The sequence below is a fragment of the Syngnathoides biaculeatus genome, chromosome 4 (genome assembly GCF_019802595.1).
Source record: "Syngnathoides biaculeatus isolate LvHL_M chromosome 4, ASM1980259v1, whole genome shotgun sequence".
Lineage (NCBI taxonomy): Eukaryota > Metazoa > Chordata > Actinopteri > Syngnathiformes > Syngnathidae > Syngnathoides > Syngnathoides biaculeatus.
The window spans coordinates 1,597,817-1,620,346 of NC_084643.1; the positions used below are offsets into that span (position 1 = coordinate 1,597,817).

Genomic DNA, 22,530 nt, shown 5'->3' on the forward strand with positions numbered 1-22,530 from the left:
AAGGTGCAAAATTCAACTTTAAAAAAAAAATGCAACACTGAACCTAACAACTTTTTATACGTGACTTTTTCTGCAGTAATGCAAAACAATAAAATTAATGCGGTGACAGATTTCAAGAGAACTGCAGTAAATACAATTGCAAAACTTTCAAATATGTCGTTGCCACTATTTGCCAGTATCCCGCTGGTGCAAGTAACATTTTACTTGTGGTCCTTCCAAAGTCCAAACTGAAAAGGAAATACATTTATGCGTGTTCCACAATTGTATTTTGTTTTAAATATTCCGAGCGGGTTTTCGGTCAGACCAAGTTTTTCTGCGAAAGATGCACGGTGACGGGGGGCAGAAACTCAGAAACTGGGGTGTGTGGAGTTGCGAATGAAGGCGGTAGGCACACTGCAGATCCCCAACAAAGCTTTTCAATTCAACTTTTCCAGAACTACAAGAAAGATGGTGACGACTGTCCATGAAACATCGGAGATAGGAATGAGAAAGGTTGTGATGGATGTGAGGGGGCGCACCCGCATTTGCGGCTTTGGACCTTCTTGCTTACGCAGACGCGTTGTCGGTATCATTGAGGTTTGAAATAGGACCGGACTTCATCAACATGACCAAATTTGTTTAAATCATAGCTCAAGTTGACGTTTTATCGTAAGAGAGATCATTTAGAGACAGGACCTTGTCCCAGGATGTCATCGCAAGCAATTATGAACTTCTTTCATGTCTCGTTTGTTTAAAAACCTCACCCCGAAGGATGAAATCAACTTTTACCGAAGCAATACTTTTCTCTCGAGCACGTCTCCGCGCCTCCGGTACCCTCTTCACCCACAAAGAACCTTCGGAAAAGCACCCGATGACGGACGTCACCGGCAGCCCTCAACGGCATCTTGTCAGTACCTTCCCAGCAAAATTGACATTTGATTGCATTTCACGACGGCGCTGACACGGAAGCCCGTTGGGTTCCCGAGGACAGGAAATGCACGTCAGTGTTGGAGAAGGTCGCTACACTTCATTTGAACATGCTCAAGTGTTTCCTACACAGCAGAAGAGAGAGTATATTGCTGCCATTTGCTCCGAAATAATAAACCAATACCATGGACTTATAGCACGTCAGCTGACATCCATCAACAGCAATCTAAACTGGCTCAACCCAAGCAGACTATGAGAAACCAACCGCTCTCTTTGGAGGCTTTCCGTGCTTCCGCTTATAAATGTACTTCATGCAATATACACCGCATATGTAAAAAATAAATAAATAAAAAATACCATGCCATGAGATCATATCTTAAGCACTTTGTATGTTGAAGAAAAACTACCAGAAGCCTTTATTTTTAGTAATCTGCACATGCTCTTCATGAGGATCGCTACTGAAGAAATGAAAATGTCACCCAAAAGAAAATATAAAATTCCATTTTGATCATTGAAGTTAGGGAGTCAAAAAAGATCAAGACAAACAAAACACATTATTATTGTTATTATTGTATTCCTACACACAGGGAGTCCTCGGGTTACGAACGAGTTCCGTTCCTATACTGGTAGTGTAACTCGAATTCCGTTGTAAATCCGATTTCACCGTTAAAGTTTGAATTAACGTCAAAATATTTGGTATAAAGAAAACAAATACATTGGAATAAAGCTAGCTACAGCTATATATTAGCTATTCTGACGGAATCTGGTCCTCAATCCGTGACCGAAGTAGCCTCTCCATCTCGACAAATACCAAAGAACGTTGTTTTGTCATTACTGTATCCGACATAGGAACGGAACCCTTCACATGCGCTAAAATACAGGTTTTGTGTTTGTTTGTCGCCACGGTTGACCGACTGAAGCCTAACTCTTAACCGATGTTCGTCGCCGTCTCTTCTTTCTTCATTTTTTTTTTTTTTTTTTTTTTTTATGATTTTAAGCTTTGTTTCCATGGTAATGGATTTTCTTTTGGCTGCAGACACATCGCTAAAAGACACAGTTTTCTTCTTCGGGGCCATAATGTCGAAAAAGCAGGGCGATAAATGCGAAGATTCTCCCGGAGATCAAAAACTGATGAGCACTATGCACATTAGCGAGACAAAATGGCGGACGGGGAACAGGCGTTGTAAAGTTGAAACGTTTTAGGTCGAGACCGTTTTAACCCGAGGACGCCCTGTATTACGATCTCCACAGAACTTTTAAAATATACTTGCCATCAATTTAATAAGCTAACCCTACTGTAATATTGGTCAGGTCCAATTTAAAAAAAAAAAAAAAAAAGGAAATAAATTGAATTAAGTGATGGACAAAAGCGTGTGTTACACTCATAACATACTTTTAGTGTCACACATTAGAGCCCCGTGGAAAGAAGAAGAATGTCATGGCAAAACTTGTAGCTCAGGTGGCCTCAAGGGAAACGGGTTGACGGATCCGGCCGTCTTAAACAGGGTTTCGTCCCAATTCCCCTGCTGCAAAATCTCATCACGGACTTAATGAAATGCGCCATGCCAACAACTGCCTAATCAAAACTGAACGCCTTTCCACCCGCAGCGCGGCATTAGACTCCATCAGTGGAAGTCAATGTAATGGACACCTAATGAGGGTAGTTAGCGTCACTGGTGACCTCGGACCCGCGGCAGCCGCTACTTCCCAGTCAGCTGCACGCAATATTTGTCTCATTTGGCGGAAAATAGTCCGCTAAATGAGCATTTCGGAGCACAGGGCGATGAAATGAACTGCTCGTTATGCCCAACGTTCCCCTCAATTTTCTGCTCAAAGCTGGAGAAGAAGCTTTGACCACAGTTGCTCTAGATCTGGTCCATACAAACACTAGGGGGCAGCAGACAATGACTGAGCCCCGGAGGAGAAAAGTGTGTGTGTTTGTGTGTGTGTGCGCGCGCGCTAAAAGCGAGTTATTCTCCACGGAGTGTCTGACCGGAGTTGGGTTGTGGACGCCGCGACGTGACATTTCGTCCTTGAGTCTGTCAGCGCTGAGACTCTTTCTGCGGCTCCGCGGTGTCGTTAGCGGTCCTCACGGATCCATAAAACCTTGGTGCCTTTAGCTTTACCACAGGTGACAGGGCTAAAGACTTCAAGGTCAAAGACGGTCAGTCCAACCTTGCAGTGCTGGCAAAGTTCTACGTGAACTCGTACAAAATTCAGTACAACCTTCCAAAAATTACCTAGTTCAGTTCACAGTTCCTAACTCATAACTTTGGACCGTGTTCACTGTTCCAAAAATGAACCATTTCACATTTCTTTTTTGTTTTCTTCTCAATATGTTACTGACGCCCTATTCCGTTTAAAATCCTGGCGTTTTCATTTTCCCATCATTGTCACCCATTTAGTCCTCAATAGTGGCCAGCTTCATTTTTCACGCTTATCTCAAAAGCATGAGGAAAAACATCCCACTTGAATGTTCTTTTTGAAATGAGGAATTTAGACAAAACCAGAGCGTTTGTCTTTACTGTGCAGACAAAAACATCATATGACAGGAAATGATTTTGAAAGGACTGATGACTTTGCATTCCTCACAATTCTAACAATATAATTTGATCTATTCTTTTATTATCCATCGTGGGAGTGTTGGAGCCTCTCCCCGCCGTCAACCGGCAAGAGGCAGGGTACACCCTGAACTGGTTGCCAGCCAGTCTCAGGTCACAGAAACAGACGAACAACCGATTGCAGTTACAATCACACCTACGAGCAATTTAGAGTCTCCGATTAATGCATGTTTTCGGGATGCGGGAGGAAACCAGAGTGCCCGGAGAAACGCCACCCAGGCATGGGGAGAACATGCAAACTCCACACAGACGGGGGCCGGGATTTGAATCCCGAACATCAGAACTCGGAGGCCAAATGCTCGAACCAGTTGCTCCACCGTGCCGCCAATTCTTATAATGGAGGTTACTTTCGGCTTGTCCCTTTCGGGGTCGCCACAGCGTGTCATCTCAGATAAACGCACATATATGTTTAGCACAATTTTTACGCCGCATACCCTTCCTGACGCAACCCTTCTCAGGGAGTGGACGCCCCAGTGGGATACGAACCCACAACCCCTGGTTTACCAAACCAGTGCTCTAACCACTGAGCTTCGGGGCCTCCCCCGCTGATTCTTATAGTACAAAACAAAAGCAATTTCATGATGATCAAGCAGTTTTAACTAAAGCGTTTTAATACCAACATTTTTTTTTTTAAATATGTACTATATTGCAAAAGAACCACCAAAGAACACATTGACTCCCATTTACGCAGTGTCCCTGAATCCACCTAGGACGGGACCGCCTTGAATGGCGGCCATGGGGGCACGTAATAGCTTGCCAAATATGGCGTTTATCCGCCATCATATGCAGGCTCCTATATAATGTGTTCCGATGGGGTTTTCCTGGAAGTCCTCAACAAAACGGAGCACTCTTGGATGAAACAGAATTTTTGTCCGAAAAGTGTAGACAGACGCCATGAGCGCGAGCTCAGCGACGTTCATCAGATAGAAATGAGCTACGTCCAGATCACGTTCGCCCAAAATATGAACTACTTCATGAATTTTGGTTGCTTGAAGTCGTTCAGGTACAGCGCTGCCGTCTTGAAAAGCAGACTTTTCCACCCTGCGGAGGGGACAAGCACTGTCTTCGTTTGACACAAATCAGACGAAGATCAGTTTGATCTTTCAGCGCGAGCTTAGCAAACAGGTCAGTGGTAAACAAGAGACGGCCAGATGTCTCATTTGTCGGAACGGCGGGATCTGGAGAATCACAGAAATGAAAATAAAACGGTTTTTAGCCTCGGATAACTTGGAGAGACTTAACAAACACAGGGCTGCCAACACAGTTGAAATCACACAATCATCAAGATTTACACAGCGGTTTAATTGTTCATTATCAACCGGTACCTTCGTATTTTGATATTTGGCCAAATATGAGCAGTAAACGTATTCAGTGAAGATCTCTTTGTTTTTCTGTAACCATTGTGCAGACAATCCTTTGACATTCCAAAGTAGATCAGAATATTGAATGGAATTCGTTCCGAACACAGTCTTTCGGTTTGGACTGTTTTGGCAAACAGGAAATTTGGGTTAGGGGGAATTTATATGGCAGTCCAGATTTTTGACGCGGACTGCACAGTAGGTGTGCATATCCTCGGTTTGTGCCAAGTTTCTGCAAAATACACTGTGCGACACGACGAACCTCCGGCCGCGCTGGCCCAGAGCTTACGCGCTTGACGCAAACACGAGATCCGACGGACCCGACGCCCCCGCGCCGAAGCGGCACAGCGCGGCGAGGTCCGTAAACGAAGCAGCAGCCGCCGGCGTCTCTGCCAATTCTCCTTTGGAATCGTTACAGAGAGGCAATCAGGAAAGCCGGCTGGCGGCGGCACGGCCGCTCGTCCCCGACGGCTTGATGGCGGCTCGGTGTCCGCGCTCCTCTTCCTCGCTCAGGTCTTTGCCGCATAACTCAGTCTGAGTGTTGTAAACAGCTTCCAGTTGTCATCCTGGCATCCAGCTGGGTCGTTGCCCAGATGCTGATTAGACAGCATGATTATTGCAGATCCAGTTGGTCTGATCAAAACAGCCTCAATGAGCCAGTAATTAAAGTAATGTCCCACGTTTTTGGCAGTAGCCGCGGCTATGTTATAATGATTGAAAAAGTAGGAGAAAAAGTATTGTTAGTGACACCACTTATTTCTCCCAGTGTCACTCCCATCACTACAAAGCAATGATACATTCAAGGGTCTTGCAAAAAATGAACCACACGTTTTTTGGCCTGTGAAGCTTTATCATTTATATTATTAGTTTGCATTTGTTTGCAATACAGCGATGCCTCGGTTCTCGATCACAATCCGTTCCAGAAAACGGTTCGAGAAGTCATTTGTTTGAAAACCAAATCGTTGTTTCCCATTACAGTGAATGGAAAAAGAAATAATGCGTTCCAAGCCTAAAAATAATGGGCTTTTTTTTTTCGTTTTTTTTTAGCTTTTCCTGATAATAAACTGCATAATAGAAATACAGTTTAAATACTTTCTATAATAAAGTAATTAAAAAATATATTTTTTGCTTGTAATGTATGCTAAAGTAGTAGAGTACGCTAGGCATTCTCGTTTTGAGATTTTAGGGGGGGATCTCATTTTAAAGATCGTAGTTTTCTTTTTAACCTGTAGCTGTCTACATAATTAAGGGGGGGGGGGTCAGTCTGGGAATATTTGGGATTGCTGCAATTTAAATGAACAAATTCCTAAATGAAGTTACTCAGCACAAGACTCCAGTATTTAATGATTGCACGCTCACTACAAAATGTATTGGAGCAATCTTATCAGAGGACTGCAAGCCCCTTTTCTTGTAGGCGAGTTTCTTTTTACTGATATTGTTGCCAGCGAGGACACCTTCACCAAATTATGACAAGGACAGTATTACTTCCGAACAACAAAGTCACACATACATGTAGAAAATTTCCAAACAACATACAGTGATGCCTCGGTTCTCGGCCACGATCCGTTCCAGAAAACGGTTCGAGAAGTGATTTGTTCGAAAACTGAATCGATGTTTCCCATTACAATGAATGGAAAAATACCATACCAGAGGCCTTGGATCAGTCAGATCTTTCGCTGATCGGCAGCTAACAACTGTAATATGAACGTCGGCCATCTCGGCAGAGGCAAACTCATAAGAAGCAACATTTTGTGACAGAAAGTGTGGTTAAAAAAAAAAAAAAGGGAGAGAATGAAACCCCCACTGCCACCACAAAGCCAGGGGTGCAGAAATGAGACATTGATCCATAATTGGAAGCAGTCAGTCATGAAATTCGGTGAATAATTAAAGAAAGAGCGCTTTGACGTCTTTCATTTACATATTCAGCACAGCGATCAAGTGGCGGCCGCCCGCCAGCCCCCGCCAGGGTCGGAGCGATGATCTGGAAAGAGTTGAAGGGGCTGAGTCAGATCACAAAATGATAGACTAACGACAAGCGTCTGGAACGTCGGGCCGGGTTATCGTCAGCCGCGTAGACGGTGGTGCGACTTTGCTGCCCGCCGCTGAACTCATCGACTCTGTGTATCTATCTATCTATGAATCTGTCTTCAAAATCACGACACGATGGGTCATATTGGCCCACGGTTGCCCTGTAGTTGCGTTTAATGCACACGACAGAGTGAGGCAGGCCTCTTGCAGTTTGAGGGTTTTTTTTTGCTGTCCCTGGCTCGGTTGTAGCAGGCGCGTCGCTGTCCCACTTGAAATGATCGCAGCATGTAATGTCGCAAAAAATGAACAGAAATATGATGTACGTTGAGTCTTTTTGTTATGCAGAGGCCCTTTGTAAAGATTTCAATTACATGTGGAAATTAGAAGTGGAGGTTTAATCCAATTCCTTTATTTACCTCTTATTCTACCTTTTCTAAGGTTCTGTTATCATAAATATGAATTTGTCACTGCGCACCAAAGTTTTTATACAACAAACTTTTTTTTGTATCTGTAATCAGTCGAGGCACTAATGGCTACTTCCCCGCGTTTTGGGCGGTGAATCTAATCGATACTGCATATGGTGTTGAATTTAAATTTAACATGGAACTATACTGACAAAAAAAGTCCTTTGAAGTTTGTTTTTCTTAAATTCAAACATTTTCAGTTGCACTTTAAAACGTGGTAAGCTAACATATTATTTGATGATATGATGAGCAGTTAACCATTTTTTAATTGTGTGAAAAAGTGCTATTATTTGGTGTACCTGAGAAAATTAGATTAGACAAGTCTATTTTGGGCGGCACGGCCTCACAGTTCCGAGGACCCGGGTTCACTCCCCGCGACCCTCTTGAGGATAAGCGACGAAGAATATGAATGGATGGATGGAAATGTATTTTGCTCAGGGACAATTCGGGTGGAGCATTGTTTTGTGTGTCACAGGTTATGTAAACTTTATTGGCGAAGCCGTATCATTATCCGTAGAATTTTTTTAGATTTTGAGTTAATAACTGGCGGCACGGTGGATCAGCTGGTAAAGCGTTGGGGTCACAGTTTCTGAGGTCCCGGGTTCAATCCCGGACCCCACCTGTGTGGAGTTTGCATGTTCTCCCCCATGCCTGCGTGGGTTTCCTCCCACATCCCAAAAACGTGCAACGTTCACTGGACACTCTAAATTGCCCCGAAGTGTGATTTGTGAGTGCGGCTGTTTGTCTCTATGTGCCCTGCGATTGGCTGGCAACCAGTTCAGGGTCCACTCTGCCTCCTGCCCGTTGACAGCTGGGATAGCCTCCAGCACTCCCTGCAACCCTTGTGAGGATAAGCGGCAAAAGAAAATGGATGGATGGATGGATGGATGGATAGAAGTCTATTTTGCTAAGGGACAATTCGGGTGTAGCGTTGTTTTGTGTGACACAGGTCATGCTGGCGAAGCCGTATCATTATCCGTAAAATTTTTTTTTTTTTTTTTTTTTTAAAACTCAATATCATGGGAAAACTGGCCCCTAGTTAAGATTCCAGATGGTAGCGCATTGATTTTGCAGGTGAGAAATGTCGAAGCCTCGGCACGTCCGCGCTCTCCGAGCGCCGCGGTTCCAAATTGCTCCTCAACCGGCATCGGCGTCACGGCGGCCGGCACCGAAGATCGCGTCACTCTCAACGTTGGGCTGGCGAGCTCGTGGGTTCGCTTCGCTTAGTGACCTTCACGAGGACGAGCGCACGCTCCCGTGTTTACACTACGTTACATGTATGAAGTGTCGCATCTCACGTGGCGCGAGGCCAGCGGTCCTGGCCCGCTGAGTCGCCGGGGCTCCAGATCCTCGCCGCCTCTTCTGGCCCCACCGCGGTGTGAACATGCTCTGATTGCATGTCAGGGCTGGTAAATGTTGCCCATCTTGAGGGCTGCCAAGTGCGCCATCTCTGCTCAACGGAGCTGTTGCTGCTTTAAACCTCTTAAACTATGAATGACCGGAGCGACGAGAAATAGAATTGCTTCGGTCCAGAATACGAAACAACCGTTAAACGTGTTTCTCTTTGCGGCAGATTCAATTTCCCTCGCGCTGTCCGTTTGCATCTCAACGGTGTGTCAACGTCTCTTTGTTGAGGGGATCGGTCCCTTACGTTGTGTCTTGTTTCCCCATAAGAACACTTGGGTACATTTTTCGACAGGCCTTTTCATAGGCTGATTTAAAATATATAGGGCCCTATTTTGTCGGCATGGTGGCGTTTCCCTCACAGTTCTGAGGTCCAGGGTTTGAATCCTGGCCCCCCGCTTCTGTGGAGTTTGGACGTTCTCCCCGTGCCTGCGTGGCTTTTATCCGGCCACTCCGGTTACCTCCGACATCCCACAAACATCCATCCATCGATCCATTTTCTTTGTTTATCCTCACAAGTGTCGCGGGGGAGTGCTCGAGCCTATCCCAGTTGTCAACGGGCAGGAGGCGTGGTACACCCTGAACTGGTTGCCAGCCAATCGCAGGGCACATGGAGACAAACAGCCGCTCAATCACACCTAGGGGCAATTTAGAGTGTCCAATTAATGTTGCATGTTTTTGGGATGTGGGAGGAAACCGGAGTGCCCGGGGAAAACCCACACAGGAACATGCAAACTCCACACAGGTGGGGTCCGGGATTGAACTCAGAACTGTCAGGCCAACACTTTACCAACTGAGTCACCGTACCGCCCCCAAAAACATCCACTCCATTAATTGGAGACTGTAAATTGACCATTGGTGCGGCTGTCTGTCTCGATGTGCCCTGGGATTGGCTGGCAACCAGTTCAGGGTGTACCAGGCCTCTTGCCTGAAGATAGCAGGGATAAGCTCCAGCACTCCCCGCGACCCTTATGAGCATAAGCAGATAATGGATGGAAAAATGAAATGCACCTGCATATTCGTTTTCATATAACTCAAATACATTTTAAAAATCCTTACACATTTCACTTACATAAAAAAAGTCGGCACGGTGCTGAAGCTGGTAAAGCGTCGGCCTCACAGTTCTGAGGACCCGGGTTCGATCCCGGCCCCGCCTGCGCTGGTTTTCTCCGGGCACTCCGGTTTCCCAAAAACATGCAACATTAAGATATAGGCTCCAGCACTCCCCGCGACCCTCGTGAGGATTAGCGGCAAAGAAAACGGATGGATGGATATACATATGTATAATAAGATATTGGATGCAAAATGTAAAAAGCAAAGTGTGGCGCATTAAGCCTTAAATCAACTGGTTGTGCTGCAAGTTGTTGGCTGAAATGTCCATGTTTTGAAAAAGAATTCTTGAGTTCAGCTTATGGATCTGAAATGACTATAACTCCGACATTATTGTGAGAGTATGTTTACTTATGTGGGAAAACAATAACCATATTTGGTAATCACTTGTACAGCAGCCCTTCAAACAGTGCTACTGGTAATCTAATCTCCCCGAGGATTAACCTCTACCTCTGAGAGCAGGCTATTCTCTCATAAACCTTCATAAATCTGAAACACATGAACTCGGGGGGATGCACGCAAACCTCAATCTGTCCCTTGTCTGCCGCGCATAAAAGCGTTTAGCGCTCGGCGCCGTACAGCATTCACCGCACGACCGCTGACGACAAGCAATTCAATATTTCTTGTCGGTGTGACAAGTTGTCCGGGACAGTATGAATATACAATGTCATGCAAAAGAGGAACCTGGTGTGGTGAACGGCGCAGTCTAGCTACGCTAGCATTAGCATTAGCATTCAAGTGGTAACTGTGGGTCACCTTTGCGAAGTCGAAATCTGGACGGTGTTAAGTGTCACTGAAGTCTGGCGGCATCCACGTGTCATCCCATCACGAGATAGCTCTACTTCCAGATCAATAGGTGCATGCTTCCGAACTGTGACTGACTCCTTGAAAGTTAGAAAAACTAAATTGTGTTGACAACGGGCTGTCAACCCACTTATGGGAAAGAGTTGATTCATTATTTGGAGGATATGGTACTGTCCAGAAGTCTTACACCCCATTACAAACGCTGTTTGCAATACTGACCACATAGTTTAAAGCTGGAACTCATCGGGCTCACTCAATGCAGTCCACTGAATCCAGTCATGCCAAGGTAACATAAGTTTTAAAATTTCCGTTGAGAATCTGTTCTCAACTGGTTTACCTCGACATACAAAGCTTAAAATATGAAATGAATGAAGTTCTTGGGAATTAGAGTCTCAGAGGACTTGAAGTGGGAGACGAACATCAACTCCATCCTCGAAAAAGCCCAGGAGAGGATGTACTACTTGGCGGCTTTTGAGGAAGTACAACAGCTGCTGAGACAGTTCTACACAGCGGTTATCCAATCGGTACTGTGAACCTCCATCACAGTCTGGTTTGGAGCCGCCACTGAAAAGGATAACCTGAGACTACAACGGATAATCAAAACCGCTGAACGGATTGTCGGCACCACGCTACCCACTATCGAGGACTTGCATGCAACGCGAACTAGGTCCAGAGCAGGCAGGATCCACTCGGACCCTCCGCATCCTGGCCACCAGCTCTTCCGGCTCCTTCCGTCGGGATAGCGATTCCGATCAATGAAAGTCAAAGCTAGCAGGTACTCAAACATTTTTTTTTCCCTCCAGCAATTAAGTCATTAAATTCTTGATCAGTGAACCTATTATTTTTCTGTCTTGCTCATAGGTGTGATTGTGAGTGCGGCTGTTTATCGATATGCCCCGCGATTGCCTGGCAACCAGTTCAGGGAGTACCCCGCCTCTTGCCCGTTGACAGCTGGGATGAGCTCCAGCACTCAACGCGACCCTCATATGGATAAGCGGCGAAGAAAATGAATGGATGTATATACATATGTATAATATGTTATTGGATGCAAAATGTAAAAAGCAAAGTGTGGCGCATTAAGCCTTAAATCCTCTGGTTGTGCCGCAAGTTGTAGGCTGAAATGTCGATGTTTTTTCAAAGAATTCTTGACTTCATCTTAAGGAAAAATTTCCTTTCCTGAAAGGGTTGATCCAGCATCTTTTGCACAAAACATTTGCTCAGTCGTTTTAGATTTGAGTTGAGAAATGTAGACCAACGATAACGTCCTGGCCAAGCCCACTTGTTAATTCTGTGAGTTTTCATTATTGTGATTGATGACACTTATGTCCCAAGATGAGTATTTTATTTTTAGTTAGAATACTCCCGATTTGGTTATATGCAGAGATGGGTAGTAAAGCGTAATTTCTACTCTGTAATATTTACTCATATAGCATTTTGAGATCAATTGTTTATCAGAGTAGTTTGAATGCACCATATGTTTTACTTTTATGAGAATTTGTGTGAAGACGAATCAATACTTTTACTTGGTTGGAATGATCAACATTCCACTCGCTACTTTTATTTATCCATTATTGCACGCGCACTCTATTTTGAGACTTCATCCTCGACTTCCACGTAGGGTGCCGTCTCCTCTTCTTCTCTTGTCACTCGGGTCATTTGACTCCCAATTCACAGATTAGATGGCACAAGGCGGTCACGTGAGCACACACAAAGCCTTTGTGGGCCCATCAAAGTGACTCACTTTGCGGGGGGGTGGGGTGGGGGTTAAAAAAAAATAGCCCTGGAGTGTGTACAGAATCTGGAAAAAAAAAAAAAACAAAGAAAACTCTATGACGCAGTGGAGTCTTGCATTTGCCCAAACATGGACATTTCAGCCTACAACTTGCAGTATTTCTATTGTTGTTCTGGGAGTGCATATGGGGGCATTAGCCCTATTTTACGGTCATATATCAATGTAAAAAAAAATGTAAAACGGGGTTCTTGGGGATACCTGCCATGGTGTTATCTTTATTTCTTAGTCTCTCTCTCTCTCTCTCTCTCTCTCTCTCTCTCTCTCTCTCTCTCTCTCTCTCTCTCAATGCATGTGTTGTTAATTTTGGGCCACTCAAAAGTGTACATTGTGGCACGTGTGTATGGACTGCATTATCTATCCATTTTCTTTGCCGCTTATCCTCACGAGGGTCGCGGGGAGTGCTGGAGTCTATCCCAGCTGACAACTGGTAGGAGGCGGGTTACACCCTGAACTGGTTGCCAGCCAATTGCAGGGCACATAGAGAAAAACAGCCGCACTCCTAATCACACCTAGGGACAATTTAGAGTGTCCGATTAATGTTGCATGATTTTGGAATGTGGGAGGAAACCGGAGCGCCCGGAGAAAACCCATGCAGGCACGGGGACAACATGTAAACTCCACACAGGCGGGACCGAGATCGAACCCGGGTCCTCAGAACTGTGAGGCCAACGCTTTACCTGTATTCTTGATTTTATTCACATTTTATTTGACCTACATGCTCTGATTTAGTTTTTAAATCATAAGTTACTCAGTTCAACTTTGTCAATTAAATATTTGAATAACAACTTTTTACTTTGAACTGGAGAAGCTCATCCATGTGTTTATCTCAAGTAGACTTGACCATTGTAATGGTCTTCTGACTGGACTTCCCAAAAGGGCATTAAACAGCTGCAGCTCGGGTTCTGAGCAAAACAAATGGGTTAGACCATATTACTCTAATTCTGAAGGGTCTACGCTGGCTCCTGATCAGCCTTCGAATAGATTTGAAAGTTCTGCTACTGCTCTATAAATCACTAAACTGTTGAGGTCTTGAATACATGAAAGAAATGCAAATGGGAGATAAACACAGGAGGACTCGGAGGTCTATAGACCCGGGTGAGATAGTTCAAAGCAAACATTGTGCAGCGGCGTTTAGCTATTATGCTGCACACAAACGGAACACGTTTTTTCGTGTTTTTTTTTTTTCTCACGCTTCTTAGAATGCTTTATTCATTTATTTACCGAAACACTCATCCTCACACGGGTCACGGGCGTGCTGTCGTCCATCGCAGCTGACTATGAGCAAGAGGCAGGGTACGCTGTGAACTGGCTGCCAGCCGGCCGCAGGGCGCATACAATCAAAAACAACCATTCACACTCACATTAACACCTATGGACAATTTAGAGCAGGGGTGTCAAACTCATTTTTGTCACGGGCCACATTTTACTGAGGGTTTCCCTCAGAGGATCATTTTGACTGTGAAACCACAAAAATCTTTAACTGCCTCGTGATATTTACACAAAATTTCTGAACTATTTTTGGAATCAGAAATCAAGGGTAATGGGATTTTCCAACTATTGTTGTTTGGTAACACAAAAATGGTTGCAATAGATCAGCGTTATCATTTATGACAAGAGGGACAGATTTGAACAAAAATCATGGAAGTTGATAAACGTGATTTGCGTCCGCGGGCCACATAAAATCATCCGGCGGGCCGGATCTGGCCCGCGGGCTTTGAGTTTGACATCTGTGATGTAGAGTATATAGTCAACTCGCCGGGCATGTTTTGGGGATGTGAGAGGAAATTGGAGTACCTGGGGAAAAAAGCCATGCAGGCACAGGGAGAGCATGCAAACTCCACCCAGGTGGGGATTTGAACCCGCAACCTCAGAACTGTAAGGCACATGCGCTAACTAGTGGGTCACTTTTTAGAACATTTCTAACATTTCCTTTCTTGCACTGTACGCTGTTTTAATTTAATTTTTATGATCTGGCTGCAAGTTTCCTCAGTTTGCCAATCCGAGCAAGACAGCCGCACGCGTGCCGTGATGATGAAAAGCGAAACGGAACCACCCCCACCCCCCACCGAATTGGGCAGCTCTTTCGCGGCTGCCATCCCGGGCTGGCTGCGGCGTGGGCGATTAATGAAGCGGTGTCCACTCGCCGGGGGAAATCCATCAGCGTGCGGGCACTCTTAATGAACTCCGAAGACCCGGACGCGGCACGTTCGCTGAAGACGGCGTTCTTGACTCGTGGCCGCCTTTGTTTTGAATGGGCCGGCCTTCAATAGCGACAGAGTGGACTTTTCAATTTACTAGAGTGCGTCGTGGCACAAAATATGTGCGCCGCACATCGAAAATTGTTCGTTCCCACGGGGCCCTTATTTCGATGTTTTAGAATCATCACGGGGAATCTCATTTTGACCGAGAAAGCATGCCGTGTTCTCTAAGCAAAGCGCTCCCCCCTTAATACACGGCACATATTTTAGATGGTTCCGTGTTGCAGGATGAGAAGTCGTAATTGTGTGTGATTTGAATACTCTATGTCTGATTATGGAGTGCTAAATCTCCCCGTTGGGTAAAGTACAACTCCTGGCTGCCTCAGGGGAACGTGAAATGATGAGAAATTCATACTATCTGCTGGTCTATGTATTGTATAGTATGGTATCCAACACTGTGTTTAGGGTTTTTTCCTAGATCCTGGAGGACTTCCAAAAACCTGGGCGAATGAATGCTTTTATTTCATCTGAAATATGAAGAAAGAGACCCTGAGGATGACCCTTGACACAATGGAGAGACTGGCTTGGGAATGCCTCGGGATCCCTCCGGAAGAGCTGGAAGAAGTGGCTGGGGAAAGGGAAGTCTGGGTATCCCTGCTGAAGCTACTTCCCCTGCAACCTAACACGGAAAAGCGGTAAATAATGGATGGATGGGTGTCCGGGCTCTCCCTTAGAGATAGGGTGAGAAGCTCGGTCACCTGGAGCCGCTACTCCTCCGCATTGAGAGGAGCCAGCTGAGGTGGCTGTGGCATCAGATCCGGATGCCTCCCGGACGCCTCCCTGGTGAGGTATTTCGGGCACGTCCCACCGGAAAAAGACCCCGGGGACGACCCAGGACACGCTGGAGAGACTATGTCTCTCGGCTGGCTTGGCCACGCCTCGTGATCCCTCCTGAAGAGCTGGAAGTAATGGCTGGGGAAAGGGAAGTCTGGGTATCCCTGCTGAAGCTACTTCCCCCGCGACCCGACCCGGAAAAGCAGTAGATAATGGATGGATGGATGTATGGATGGATTTCCTGTTTCAGCAAATGAGAAATTCTGTAATTTCCCAACAAAAAAATCCATCCATTTTGCAAGCCGCTTATCCTCACAAGGGCCATAGGACTGAAGAAGCCGACTTTGCGCGAAAGGGGGATTTCACCCTTTACTGGTTCCCAGCCCGTCACAAGACACATATCGATACCGTCCCTGACTGGGAATCAATCCCACGCTCCCCGAACCAAAGTTGACGACCGTTACGTTTGCTCGCTTGCAACATTTTCTGCAAACAAACTGTTTTGCAGTCCCTCGCCTTCTGTCTTTTCTTTCTCTAAAGAGCACAAGCGATCTGCACACCGCCGCAGCCCTTGAAGAACAAATAATGACCTTGCAGTGTCTTTACGGGGCTCAGCGGCGCCATTCGGGGAGAAAAAGTCAGAAAGAAAGAGAGAGTCGGCAAGAGAGAGAGAGAAAGAGTTGCAGGTCTGTGTCTGCAGGGTCAAGAAAGCATTCAGTGAGAATATAAATAATACTTTTTGATGAATATTTGCGGTTTTCCACAGCGGTTGCTTAACGACGGCTAAGCGTTTTAATATTATCCTAAATAATGCACACGCGTGTCTGAATTTGAAAGGTGGGCCTTATCGAGAAGGAAGATCAAGTGACGTGCGCGGCATCTTTATTTAACCCAAAGAAGAGGTTGTGGCGCAAACGCCGGCTGTAAATGAGCAAATGAGTTCAAGCATCGATTAGACGAGTCAGTGTGTACTGCGAGTATTCTGTCTGTGTGCGTGTGTGCATGTGTCTGTGTCAGCTAATAAAAGAATCAGGACTGATGACATATTCTGTATGAATTCCGGTTTCATGAGTTCAGCCACTAACAGATGTCTGGCCCGAGGCGCCGTGTTTGACGTGGAGGTAAAGTCCATAACTGTCACGAGCAAGGCTGGACCATTATAGTCCAGTCATGCTTTTGGTTATGCTCTTTTGTCGACTCATAGTTCTCGGACATTGTTTCTTGTGTTTTGGATCCTGCCTTCTTGGACTGTGTTGTCATCCAGAACTTTAGTTTATAATGAAACCCACTTAGCATCATCTCCTCGTCTTGGAGTCCCGCATTTGGGTCGGCCCGTGCACTGTTGGTGTGTCTTGGTGTGCGTGTATCGGCGTGTTGTTGTGTGCGGGCGTTGACGACATCTCGCTTACCTGACGTTACTTCCTTTGAGCGAGGAGCGTTGCAGTGGGAGGGAACGGATCTTATGTGTCCCTCGTGCCATCGTGATCTCAAGTAATCCAATCCATTCTTCCTTTTTGTCGCTTATGTGCCTCTAATAAAAACTGTTTTTTTCCAGTTGGCGGAGTATGCTTTCCCGCGTCCAGGGTTACTCCGCCATTGTAGTCCAGTGACGCTTTTGTCTATGCTCTTTAGTTGATTCATAGCTATCGGGCATTGTTTCTGGTGTTTTGGATCCTGCCTTTTTGGACTGCGTTTTTCATGCACAACATTAGTTTATAATAAAACAAACTGAACATCGTGTCCTTGTCTTGGAGTCCTGCATTTGGGTCCGCCCGTGCACCGATAGTTCGTGACAATAACCAGCAGATGTTGTCTTTCAAAGAAAACTCTGCTGGAACCACCTCAGCATGTCCATCCATCCATCCATCCATCCATCCTCAGGGGTTCCCAGGCCAGCCAGGGTTTGTAGTACGGCCAGCACGTCCCAGGTAATCCTCAGGTTCTCCTCCCGGCGGGACATGCCCAAAACACCTCACTAGTGAGCATCCAGTTTAACTGGATGCCCTGGTCACCTCATCAGCAAAAAGCATGAAAAGATTAAAAATACATTTCACAATCTGATAAGCAGCTGGTGATACGGTGGATCAGCTGGTAAAGCGTTGGCCTCACAGTTCTGAGGACCCGGGTTTGATCCCGGCCCCGCCAGTGTGGAGTTTCCATGTTCTCCCCGTGCCTGCGTAGGTTTCCTCCGGACACTCACCGCACATCCCAAAAATATGCGACATTATTTGGACACTCTAAATTTCCCCTAGGTATGATTGTGAGTGCCAATGTTTGTCTCTATGTGCCCTGCGATTGGTTGGCAACCAGTTCAGGGTGTACCCCGCCTCCTGCCCGTTGACAGCTGGGATGGGCTCCAGCACTCTCCGCAACCCTCGTGAGGATAAGAGGCAAAGAAAATGGAAGGATGGATGGATGATAAGCAGCTTGGAAAATGGATGGATGGATGATTATCTGGATCAAAATGCAACATTGTCTTTCTTGACCCTTGTGTCAAACCTCTCCAGTGTTTTGTGAAAATAGTTCATGCAGTTTTTCCATTATCGAGAAAGTAATTAACTAGCGACACCAGATAACAAAACCGTAAACAAAAAATATGTAACTATTCCATATTAAAATGAGAATAAATAAGATAAATTAGAAACACCAAGACTTGGCCACCTTTCCAGTTCTGTCCTTGCAAAAAAGAGAGAATCAGTCCATCAATTATCCAAACTGAGGGAGTCACTGATGGTGTAGTGGTACACACGCCTGCCTTTGGTGCACCCAGCGTGGGATCGATTCCCGCTCCGTGATGGTGTCGATATCCCCCCTGCGACTGACTGGCGACCGATTCAGGGTGTAGTCTGCCTTTCACCTGAAGTTAGCTGGGATAGGCTCCAGCTTTCCTGCAACCCTTGTGAGGATAAGCAGCCTGGATAATGATATGACAATTTTCCAAACTGCTTATGCTCACAAGGGTCGCAGGAATGCCGGTGTTTATGCCATGTAAAGAGTAAATCCTAAGTAGCACTTATACTGACCAGAAGACGTTTTCAGATCCTTACCAAAATGTAGTGGCCTCCGTATTGTTCTCTGGGCAACCCCTCCACTTTGGTTGGGTCAGTTTTGGGGGTTTTTCGTTTGCAGTCCTAAATAACTAAGCAGCAACTAATGAACCTTCATTCAAATGGTGCAGGTAATAATGCTCAGTTTGGATTGTCATCACCATAATTATCTTTAGTTTTTCCCCTGCTGCGTTTAGCATCATTGATTTCGTGACCTTCAGCCGTGTTTTAACCACGCAAAGCTCGCCGCGGTTATGTTCGGAAGTGTAATCCCTAATGGCCTTGTACTTTCACCGTGTACACAAAACACAAACACACAACACACAAACACTTTGGAATCATATTCTTGAAAATGCCCCTTTTGTGGTCTTTCACAGAGTATACCGTGTATGTTATATCTCCACCTTTTAAGCACCTTAAAGGTCAAGTGTCATGAAATGGATGATTTTTAGTGTTATTAATGGAAAAAACAGCAGCCAGTATGGACCTGTCCGTTTTTTCACCACAAAACATAATTTTAACGGATATGGCTTTTTGTAACTCCCACCATGAAAATCTTTTAGAAGAAATTTGTTTTCGAGAAGAAGTAGGAAGTGACGTACATGGCAGGACCGCCCTCAAGTGGACTCGTGTGTTTCCATTAGTTTTACCTCCGGGAAGGTAGCTCTTTGTTCCTTCGTGTTAACCAAAATGCCGGCTTGTTGCATTGCTAGATATTGCTTGAACACATGGGAGGATGGATTTACCCTTCATAAGTTCATAAGAGACCCGGTTTGTCGTGAAAAATGGATTGTACGGGTCCAAAGGACGAGAGCTTAGTGGATCCCAAATGACAGGTAGGTGTTTATAGAGCTACTAAAAAAAAAAAAACAATAATAGTTTGGGGCCGACCGCGTAATCCGTCTCATAACGTAGCAAAAGATCCGCATATGTCAGGAGTCCTAAATGTGTCGATGTGCGCGTCAGACAGCTGCCGCGGACGGCGGCGGCTATAATCAATGCTACCGGCAATGGCGCACTCAGCCGTGTGCGACGACACCGCCGTAAAACGTCGTGATAAGCCACCTCGGCGCCGAAAATGAGCCATCCCGGCTGACAAGGCGGCTCGTCGCGGGGTTTCCGGGGTGGCTCGTCGCGGTGCCGGCCACCGGCCTTATAGGCCGGAGTGGCTGGTCGCGACGCCGGGCCGCGATGGCTCATCTCCGCCGCGGAAGTGGATCGGACGGGGAGGCGGTTTGGCCGTGATCCGCATATCATCTAAATATGGCTCGAAACAACATGTCGTCGAATGACACTTTCGCAACTTTGGGCATGGATGACGCGCTCTCCGCTCATATTTATTTTTTCATATAGACATTGAAGTGAATAATGTTATATGTATTTTTCATTACAATATCTATTTTAGAATGTTTATAGGGATGAAACTTGACCTTTAAGACTCCGGCTGGCTCATCAACAGCAGGTGCAGTTTCGATTCGTTATTTTCACCGCAAATTCATGGATATTCATGTTCACTGCATTGATACGAAAAGAAAATAAATAGCTCGAGCAAGTTTGTTTGACCTACAGTACACAACTTGGAACACAGGCAGTCCTCCTTTCATCCTTAAAGAGGGAAGAAAAGCGGCCGTATGACAGCTCGACAGATGAGATAGCTGCGCCTAATCCCCTTCTAAAAAAGCTTCATTGTAAAGACGGGGATCAAGTAGGAGGAGGAGAAGAAGGAGAGCTGAGCGCTGCGCTTTGTCCAGCCATCGCCAGACAGGTTCGCTCTCCTCTCGGCGTTGACTTTGACAGCTGGAGGGATTAAGCGGCGGCCCGCCGTAAGCGGTCTAAACGGTCGGAATAAAACTTCTGCGCAATCAATACGAAAATAATTAGAACACAAAGAAGCGCGCGTGTCCAGTCGCTCGGCGAGGTGCAAACGAGAAGAAGTCCAGGAAACCAGACAACGAATTGTAAAGGCCGACTGTCAAGCGGTTCGTGAGCACTGTGCTGACGACTTGTTTTTCTGTGCTTCAAGATGCCGCGGCTCCAGTCAATGTCAGGCGCCGACCGGCATGCCGGGCGACATCCGCGGGGCCGCCGAGGCCGAGAACTGAACGCGGATCACAGCCGACTGACAAATTCAGCCTGGCGCAGAGCGGGGTGTGACGTTCTCGGTGAAAACAAGTTTATGCTCATGTCAACGAGACCTCAATCACGTCTGACAAGGAGGCGTCGTGCGGTTTTCGGAGCTCCTTCCAAACACAGCCAGCCCTTCATGCAAAAACAATTTAATCACTTCAAGCTGGAATCCCAAAACCGAATCATTTTCAGGTAAAGTGGTTCCTGTGGTTGCTGATTGGAACAATCAAAGTCCATCAAAAATCTCGCTGTCAACCAACGTATGTCACGTCTTCTGCTTTTTTTTTTTTCTTGATCAGTTCGGGGCTGACTCTCCCAGTGGCACATTGATCCGCGACGTTTGTCACTTTCTAATCGTCTCATGTCCGATCGCGTCACGCAGGATGTCGTCTAATCACTTCAGGAGGCCGACACAATCAACGTCCCCTGCACGCTGGACTTGATTAACTCACCACTTTGAGGACACGTGCACAAACTGGTTGTTGAGAACTTTTTTTTTTTCCCCCCACATGACCTCAGTTTAGACTTTTGTAACAGTTTCTGGGGCTCTCAAAGCACCCGTTAATTGTACATTATAAAATGAGCCGTGTAGTTGTCACTTTCCTCCCTTTGCAAACGTTAGTCGTTGAGTATACGGCTGAGTGCACATACGAATGGTAGAGTAACAGATGTCACATAGAACACCAGACACCTTCCGCCAACTGTTCCACCCCGCTTGGACCCGTTTCTTCACTTCTTCACCACACTCTCCATTGCTCTCTATTGTTAACCCCTGAGTATTTGAAGTCCCCCACCCTCGCTATCTTTACTTCGGCTAATCTTCATCCCTCACCTTTCCGGTGCGTGCCTCCATCTTTCTAATTGTTCCTCCGCCTGCTCCCTGCTTTCACTGCAGATCACAATATCATCTGCGAACATCACAGTCCAAGGGGATTTCAGTCTAACCTCACCTGTCAACGCATCCATTACTACTGCAATCAGGAAGGGGCTCAGCGCGGATCCCTGATGCACTCCCACCTCCACCTTAAATTCTTCTGGCACACCAATGGCACATCTCACGGCTGTTCTGCTGCCCTCATACATGTCCTGTGCTATTCTAACATATTTCTCTCCCACACCAGACTTTACTGCGCATGCAGTACCATAGTTCCTCTCTTGGTACTGCTTTCTCTAGGTCTACAAAGACACAATGCAGCTCCTTCTGACCTTCTCTGTACTGCGAAAAATGCATCTGTGGTACTCTTTTTAGGTATGAAACCATACTGTTGCTCCCAGATACTTACTTCTGACCTGAGTCTAGCCTCCACTACTCTTTCCCATAACTTAATTGTGTAGCTCATCATCTTTATCCCTCTATAATTTCCACAGCTCTGAACATCCCCTTTGTTCTTAAAAAAATGGGGACTAGCACACTTTTCCGCCTTTCTTCTGGCATCTTCTCTCCTGCTAGTATTCTATTGAATAAGTTGGTCAAAAACTCATCAGCCACCTCTCCAAATTGCTCGACTCCTAACGGGACAAGCCGAAAGGAAAAGAAGAAGAATGTTTAAATGTAACTATAAAATAATGTCACTATGGTTCATATGATGCTTAGTGACCCCTATGGGAACAACTATCCAGTAAAATGTTCAACTGGTGAAATCATAACTGACAATAAAGTAAAGCATATCATGCAATGTCTGTGGCACATTGTGTTTGGAGTGGAATGGCTCAGGCATTAATAACATTGTAAACATTATTATTTTTGGCCCACCCACTACACAGCACACACAACATTTTTTAGAATACTTTACCCCTCAAATTCAACTCTTGTGTGACTGGACATGTATTACATTTG

At 45.8% G+C, this 22,530-nt stretch overlaps 1 protein-coding gene across 1 annotated transcript in view; it reads right to left on the bottom strand.

The window, feature by feature from the left end:
- The window catches only part of si:dkeyp-14d3.1 (transmembrane protein 132C), a 144,336-nt gene that overhangs the window by 53,510 nt on the left and 68,296 nt on the right, over positions 1-22,530 (bottom strand). The gene's annotated exons all lie outside the window — the stretch shown is intronic.